This window comes from Myxocyprinus asiaticus, chromosome 11 (assembly GCF_019703515.2).
Source record: "Myxocyprinus asiaticus isolate MX2 ecotype Aquarium Trade chromosome 11, UBuf_Myxa_2, whole genome shotgun sequence".
Classification (NCBI taxonomy): Eukaryota; Metazoa; Chordata; class Actinopteri; order Cypriniformes; family Catostomidae; genus Myxocyprinus; species Myxocyprinus asiaticus.
The window spans coordinates 18,656,103-18,665,000 of record NC_059354.1 but is presented as its reverse complement, the minus strand read 5'-3'; positions in this window follow the sequence as shown (position 1 = coordinate 18,665,000).

Below are 8,898 nucleotides of genomic sequence, written 5' to 3'. Positions count from 1 at the left end.
TGGTTCTGTACATGCACGCTGCACTGACAAGGAATTGTTCAGTGTGATAGAATCTATTATCAAGGAGCAGAAGATAAAGCTGAGGTGCAGATACAGCTGTCTGATAAGAATGCAAGCAGCTTGTTCTGTGTGTGACTTGTACCATTTTCAGCCAGTGGCATCCTTGCCTTTATTTCTCTACCTTATTCCATGGCACGCTCTTGGAGTGTCACACCATAACAAGCACTTATTTGACCTCACTGAACCGTGAAACTGGTTGGTTACCGTGTATAACACCTTCATAAAGCTGAGAGAACAGGTTTGTTGCAAAAGTCAGAATAACTTGAATTAAAAGGGTACTTTAGACTAACATTTACTTTAAGCAATATATTTTGAGTATATGTTAACTAATTTGAGTGTGTAGTAGACAACCAAAAAACATCACAGTAAATCCAAACTAATGCAATGCAATTTACGTGAACTGAACATTAGTACATACAGTATATTACCGTTTCAATATCTACTCAGTGTAAAGGCATGTTTGGGTAGTGGGACTAATGTGTTGTTGGTCTTATTTAAAAAAAATAAAATGAAGTGATCCCTTCGCAGTGATCTATTTTTGCAATGCAGCTTACTCAGCATTTATTTACTGGAGAAAAACATGTCCATGCTGGTCCACAAGCTATAACCCCAATTCAGAAAAAAAGTTGGGACAGTATGGAAAATGCTAATAAAAACTAAAAGGAGTGGTTTGTAAATTCGATTCACCCTGTGCAATATTGAAAGCTACAACAACACATTATTTGATGTTTTACCTTGTGAATTTAATTGTTTGTTGTTTTACATATATATATATATATATATATAGAACCCTGTGAGCTTGCTCGATTTCCAGCTTATGGCCTATGTTGAGCAGACTCGGAAAGAGCCTGTCCAGGGATTTCACCATATCCTGACCCGCTTCGGCCTCAGGAATTCCAACAATACGGATGCTATTCCGCCAGCTACGGTTCTCCAAGTCCTCCAGCTTTTCCCAGACATTCTCCAAATCCACCTTAGTCGCTAGCGGATTAGCAGATAATTCCCTCTCCGATGATTCCAGATAATCAATCCGTTTCTCGACATCTCCCACTCTTGTAACCATCTCAGTGAAATTCATCTCCATGGCAGTGATCGATCGACATATTACAGCAAGATCCTCCGAGTCAGCAATGACCTTCTTCAGCATTGCCGACATGTTCAACATTTCTCAACAAATTTTCTGCACTTCCCCAACCAAATCGACTCCCTGGCTTGGGGCCTGCTGCTCGGGGGTGTCAGCTTGAGCACGTAAGTGTCTTTTAATGTCTCCAGAGCCTGAGGATTTTGAATTCTTTGACATATTGTCCTCCTAGAACAGTTATGGAACAGAGTGTATCGAATCTCACCGGTGTATGACATTAATAGTGTTAATACTAGCAAAGTGCGCAGAGCTCGCCGTTCACACATCCGAACCTCGCATGGCATCCACGTTGACACACCCCACCACATATTCTCAATCAGAGACAGATCAGCCATGTATTTGAAATTCCAGGCAGTATGTTGTTTGGTGTTGTCCTGCTGGAAAATGCAGAGACGTCCCTGGAAAAGACGGTGTCTGGATGGCGGTATATGTTGCTCCCAAATTAGTGAATATCTTTCTGAATTAATGGTGCCCTCACAGATGTGCAAGTTATGCCATGACAGACACTGGCTTTTGGACCTGATGCAGATAACAGCTTGGATGGTCCTTTTCCTCTTTGGCCCGGAAAACATGACGGCTGTTTTTTCCAAAAACGATTGGAAATGTGAACTTGTCAGACCTCAAAGCACGATTCCCCTGCTCTGCGATTCAACTGTTCTAGCTCAGAGAAGTCGGCAGTGCTTCTGAAAAGTGTTGATGTATGGCTTCTGCTTTGCATAGTTAAGCCTTAACTTGCATCTGCATATGCAATGGTGAATGGTGTTGACTGAAAAAGGTTTATCAAAGTGTTCCCGAGCCCATGTCATGAAATCCATTACAGACGCATGAATGTTTTTTAGACAGTGACATCTGAGGGTTCAGAGATCACATACATTCAGAAGTGGTTTTCAGCCTTGCACTTTGCACAATGAGATTTGACTGGATTCTTTGAGTATTTTAACTATATTGTGCACTGTAGAGGGTGAAATGCCCAAAATCATTCCAATTTGTCTTGGGGAACATTATTCTCAAAGCACTAGATTATTTGCAGATGCATCTGTTGGCAAAATACCAAGCCTCGACCAATCCTTGTTCTTGAAGGGCTAGGCTTTTTTTGGAGGGTCAACTGTTTTACATCTCCTGATTTCACATCACCTTGTTATTTCAACTTGTCAGTTATTTGTCCTAAATTCCCCCGTTTCAACTTTTTTTGGAGTGTGTTGCAATCATCTGATTTGAAATGAGTATTCAAAAAAAAAAAAAAAAAAAAAAAATCACCAGGTAAACACCAAATAATGTGTTGTTGTAGTCAATACAACACAGGGTAAATCAAATTTACAAAACACTAATTTATGTTTATATTAGCATTTTTATACTGTCCCAACATTTTCAGAATTGTGATTGTAGATCAGTTTGGACCAGCATGGAAATTCATACTGGTCTATGCTGGTCTTTTCTGCAGACTGGACCCAGTAAGAAAAATCTAACTACTCTCCTATTGTGTTCTCCCTCTTTATATACAGAGACAGTGGCAAACCACGTCATATTTTCCCCAGGAAAGTGAATCGCTCAAACAAACTTAAGTGCCACACTGCATTTCATTATGCTGGACCAAGCTGCTGTGATAGGGACTTTGTAATTATGTGGTTATAGGAGGCTTGTGATGAAGGGACACCCAGGGTTGTCCTTCTGCATGAGGCATTTAAACATGTATTATTCAGCAGCCTGGCACAGAACATTTCCAGGGCCTTGACAAAGCGGAGCTGCACAGCTCTGCCTCACACAAACCCATCATTTACAGCAGGAAAAAAATCTGAAAGGAGACAAATATTGAATGCTGCTCAATACATGTCTGGTTATAGTATAATTTAAATATATAATATAAAAACATGGTTCTACTTTCTGCATGGCCTTTGGTTAATAATAGCTTGTGTCTCATGCTATGCTATACTATCTTTGTAGATCCTATGTGGAGTGTGAGACTGAAGTGGAGATTTAAAATAAGATTTTTCCATTAATTCAAATCTTAAATATTGCAACATTTAAAAAAAAAGAAAAAATTACTTTCTAAGATCAAGTAGCTTAAACGCTTTCAAAGAAAAGAATATGCTGATTTTAGTCTGTTTCATTGTTTAAAAACAGCCCCTAATCACAGACTATTTAGCAGAGATGGGTCACTTCTATTCAAATGAATGGGAGAAATTGGAATGCCAAATGGTAAACGGATGTAGAAAGGAAGTGCCGCCTTACAGGTAAAAGAGCCAATCACCTTTTAGATACAGACATCGCCTGTCCATCAACTTGAGAATGCCCTTGTGCATTAGCGAGACAAGCTGGGAATATTTTTTATTTTTTATTTTTTTGCATAATCTGAGGTAAAGAAGCACAATTTATGATACCTTTGTTGTCAGATTTTACTGCCAATTTAAAATACGTTCTTCAATCATAATCTTGCCTACCATTTTAAAGATTTTGGTCTTTCCCCATTCAAGTAGATAGGAGTTGTATTTATGTCTTTTGTTTACATAGCAAAATAGTTTGAGAGTGCTCTAAAGATGTCAGCCGAGTGAACTGACTTGCTAAAAGACTTTGCCCTAATTACTGGTCCTTGCTTAGGAAAGCATAACTACTTAGCGTTATAGATTTAAACAAAGCCCTAACCTTAACATCAATGATACCAGAGGATAGGAGTTTTTTCAAAAGCAATTTCGAAAAGCAGACCAGTTCTCTTTGATAGTCTTCGAGTCTGGTGTGTGTATAGGTGGACAGAAGAGTGCTATGTTTCTCCTGCTTTCCTGGATAATTCACTCCCACCTTCCTGGCCCTCTGAAAGAAGGGTCTGTCTGGTTTAAGTGCAGCAATCAGCTTTCATCAATGAAGCACTGTGTTTCACAAAAATAACATAAGCAGTCAAATATCACATGATAATTGTGGTAATTTAATTCTGCACTTCAGTGCACTGATGAGCATAAGGAGTAAAGAGGCTCAGAATCAGTAAAGCTTTTTTCTTAAATGTTCCAGATTATGAAGAAGGGCAGACAGAAGCCCTAGAGATGAGTGTGCTTCATTGAAGAAGGTCAATATGAAGACATTCAATACAAGGGCAATCCTTGAAATGGCATTTCTTAATTTTTGATGTAATGTCAGGCGTTTGAAAAAGAGGGACATGGGAGGATTGTTTGTCTCCATTATTAATATATTTTTAGAGACTGAATTTAAATTCAATTCCAGAATTCAAGAATGTAATTAGATCCAGATGTACTGTATTTAAAGTCTCAAATATGAAACTATTCATAACAAATTCCAAAAAAAAAAAAAAAAAAACAATGTGCATCACTGTTAATAGTGAGAATTTACTGCCTTGATTGAAAAATAAACTTCTGTAATAGTGTTTAACTGACTCTTTCATCTTGAAATAGTACATTTGTACACTGGATTTATTTGACTAAAATAGAATAGTTAATTTAAAGGTTCCTTGACCTACATGTACATCAATAATGCTGACACACATATACTCACCACTACAGAGCAAAGCAGAAGATACTTCAGTTTCCCATGGGAGGTAAACACCTTTCTAATCTTGGAGTTATCTATTCATTATTTATGGAGGTCAGTGATTTTGACAGAGAATGTTTTTCTCTGTCATTTCACTAGACCTCATACAGGTGTCTTTCCACTGATGACGTTATGAGTAATGTGTAAATGCTGGAAATGCCACAGGGGGTTCCTCAGGCTGCTAGCCCACAATTCAGAGATCAGCCCAGTTGCACAGTCAAAGGTGTGATAATGAGACCTCCTCCTGTAATATGTCTTTTAATGAGGACAGAAATGGCATGCTGGGTAAGTGTGTTGATTTTAAGGCTGGCTCCTATGGTGACCACTCTATTGATGAGAATACAGCTTCCCATCAGTGTTACACTGACAAGATAATAAGCAGTGCTCTGCAGTGAGCTGTAATGGCTCTATTAATGTAATATGAAACTGTTCAAATCTATTTATTGCTTTAAAGCTTGAAGGCAGATAAGAATATCGTGAAGTGTTGGGAAGCTTATCATACCTCGCTTAATTTTAGAGGGCAATAGTTTTTTATTTCATACTCCCTTTTGACCAAGGAGGTCTACAATGCCTGGAGAAAACTATTTGTTAGCATTCCCATTCATCTCTGCAGCATTTGTTTGGTTGTTACCAGAAACCTCAGAAGTATAGCAAACGTCATGGTTACTTGTGTAACCTCCGTTCCCTGATGGAGGGAACGAGACGTTGTGTCGATGTAGTGACACTAGGGGTCACTCTTGGGAGCCCGAGACACCTCTGGTCTTTGATAAAAGGCCAATGAAAATTGGCGAGTGGTATTTGCATGCCACTCCCCCGGACATAAGGAGCTGGTATGCAACCATTCATTCAGGTTTTATGCTGAGGAGCCGATATAATGTCCGGCCATTTCAGCGGGTAGTTCAGCATTGTGGCAGGAGGGACACCACGTCTCGTTACCTCCATCAGGGAATGGAGGTTACATAAGTAACCATGACGTTCCCTGTCTGTCACTCACTCGACGTTGTGTCAATGTAATGACACTAGGGGTCCCTAAACGAAACACCACAATTGGCTGAACTATGTTACGTGAACTGGCGGTGTGTGGTGGGCAGACTTCTGTGTGCCTCATAACCAGCACACCAGGTCGGCACGTAACCTTCCCCAACATAGTTATGAGTGTCGAACAGCCCTTTTTGGGGACAAGTTGACTACCCAAAAGATAGAGACAGGCTTAACCTAGTCGTGGCCTCTTTTCCCTTTCTTTTTTTCCCACTCCCTAAAAAAGAAGGGGGATTATCCAACTGGGCCGCCAGGTCAAATCGGGGGGTGTCCCTCCCAAGGGGAAGATCCCAGAACAGGACTCTTAGTTAGCATGTGTACTGGGCCAGCAGCGAGTCTCTCCGAAAACTCAACTACCACAGGGCTCGGAGGAAGTCAACAAGGGAACAAAACTTGTGAACACTACTGGAAATTAATGGCACACGTCTTCAGCTCAAAAGGAGGTGGAAGGCGCTATGTGCAAGTGATACACCCGGCCAGCTATCCCAGGCTTATCCGCTTGTATTGCGTGCCACTACCTGGGATGAAACTGGTTCCACCCAGAGGTTGTAGAACCTTGCAAAGGTGTTGGGTGTTGCCCAGCCTGCTGCTCTGCAAATGTCTAATAGAGAGGCACCCCTGGCCAGGTCCCAGGAGGCCGCTAACCCCTGGTAGACTGGGCTCGTAGCCCTACTGGGGGCGACATGTCCTGGGCATGATATGCCATAGTTATGGTGTCAATGAGCCAGTGGGTGATCCTCTGCTTGGAGACAGCACTTCCTTTCCGCTGTGCACCAAAGCAGACAAAGAGCTGCTCAGAGATCCTAAAGCTCTGTGTGCGATCCAAATAGATGTGTAAAGCGTGCACCGGACACAGCAACAACAGGGCTGGGTCTGCCTCCTCCTGGGGCAGCACTTGCAGGTTCACCACCTGGTCCCTAAAAGGGGTCATGGGAACCTTGGGCACATAGCCCTGTCGGGGTCTCAGGATCACGTGAGGGTAGCCCAGACCGAACTCCAGGCATGTTTTGCTGACAGAGAACGCTTGCAGTTCTCCTACCCTCTTGATTGAAGTGAGCGCATTCAGGAGGGCAGTCTTCAAGGAGAGTGTCTTAAGCTTGGCTGACTGCAAAGGCTCAAAGGGGGCTCTCTGTAGACCCTGAAGGACTACAGAGAGGTCCAATGAGGGAACAAGGCACGGTCTGGGGGGATTCAGCCTCCTGGCACCTCTTAGGAACCTGATGATCAGGTCGTGCTTCCCTAAGGACTTACCATCGACTGCGTCGTGGTGTGCTGCTATGGCGGCAATGTACACCTTCGAGGTGGAAGGGGACAGCCTCCCTTCCAACCTCTCCTGCAGGAAGGAAAGCACTGATCCGACTGCGCATCTCTGGGGGTCTTCCCGTCAGGAAGAACACCACTTAGCGAACAGATGCCACTTAAAACCATACAGGCACCTCATAGAGGGGGCCCTAGCCTGAGTGATCGTGTCTACCACTGCAGGTCCCGTCCAGGGGCCAGACATGGAGATTCCAGAGGTCTGGTCGCGGGTGCCAGAGGGTGCCCCATCCCTGAGAAAGAAGGTCCTTCCTCAGGGGAATTTGCCGGGGGGGGGGCTGTTGCGAGGAGCGTGAGGTCCGAGAACCACGTCTGTGACATACAGCGAGAGTGCAGACTGCCTTGGCGGATGACATATGCTACCATTGCCGTGTTGTCTGTCCGAACTAACACGTGCTTGCCCTGGATCAATGGCCGAAACCTCCGCAGGGCGAGCAGAATTGCAAACATCTCGAGGCAGTTGATGTGCCAATGCAGTCGCGGGCTCGTCCAGAGGCCGGCGGCTGCGTGCCCATTGCAAACGGCACCCCAGCCCGTTTCGGAGGCGTCTATCATGACCACGACGTGCCTGGAGACCAGTTCTAGAGGAACACCTGCCCGTAGAAATGAGAGGTCGGTCCAAGGGCTGAAAAGACGGTGACAGACCGGCATGTTGACCACGCGATGTGTCCCGTGGCACCATGCCCATCTTGGGACTCGAGTCTGGAGCCAGTGCTGAAGCGGCTTCATATGCATCAACCCGAGCGGGTTGGCCACCGTCGAGGATGCCATATGCCCCAGGAGCCTCTGAAAAAGTTTCAGTGGAACCACTGTTTTCTGTTTGATCGCCTTCAAACAGGCCAGCTCTGACTAGGCACGCTCGATCGTAAGGCGTGCCGTCAAGGAGACTGAGTCCAACTCCAAACCGAGAAAAGTGATGCTCTGAACCCGGAGGAGCTTGCTCTTTTCCCAGTTGTCCCGAAGCCCTATTCGGCTGAGGTGTGAGAGCACCAGGTCCCTGTGTACGCACAACATGTCTCGAGAGTGAACTAGGATTAGCCAGTCCTCGAGATAGTTGAGAATGCGAATGCCCACCTCCCTTAACGGGGCAAGGGCAGCCTCTGTGACCTTCATAAAGACGCGAGGAGACAGGGACAGGCCAAAAGGGAGGACTTTGTACTGATATGCCTGACCCTCGAATGCAAACCGCAGGAAGGATCTGTGTCAAGGAAGGATTGAGACGTGGAAGTACGTTTCCTTCAGGTCTACCGCCGCGAACCAATCTTGATGCCGGACGCTCACCAGAATGCGTTTTTGCATCCGCATTTGAACGGGAGTCTGTGTAAAGCCCAGTACAGTACTCACAGGTCCAAGATTGGCCGCAACCCACCACCTTTTTTCGGTATGATGAAGTAGGGGCTGTAAAACCCCTTCTTCATCTCGGCTGGAGGGACAGGTTCTATCGTGCCCTTCCGTAGGAGGGTAGCGATCTCTGCGCAAGGTAGCAGCGTTTTCATCCTTCACCAAGGTGAAGTGGACACCACTGAACCTGGGCGGACGCCCGGTGAACTGAATTGCGTAGCCGAGTCGGACGGTCCGAGCAAGGGGGACCAAAGGGACAACGTCGTCGGACGTACCGGCAGGTGGGACCTCGCGGCGGGGCGAAGCTCGAGGTGCCACACCATGTCGTGGCCGTGCTGAGTCTAAGGACATCGAAGCACTTACCTGGCTCCTTGTGACCACCCCGGAACAGCCTGGGATGGGGGAGGAAGAGGCCTGTACTCATGACCCATGGAGGCTGTCACATCGGGGGCGGATTTGTGCCACAG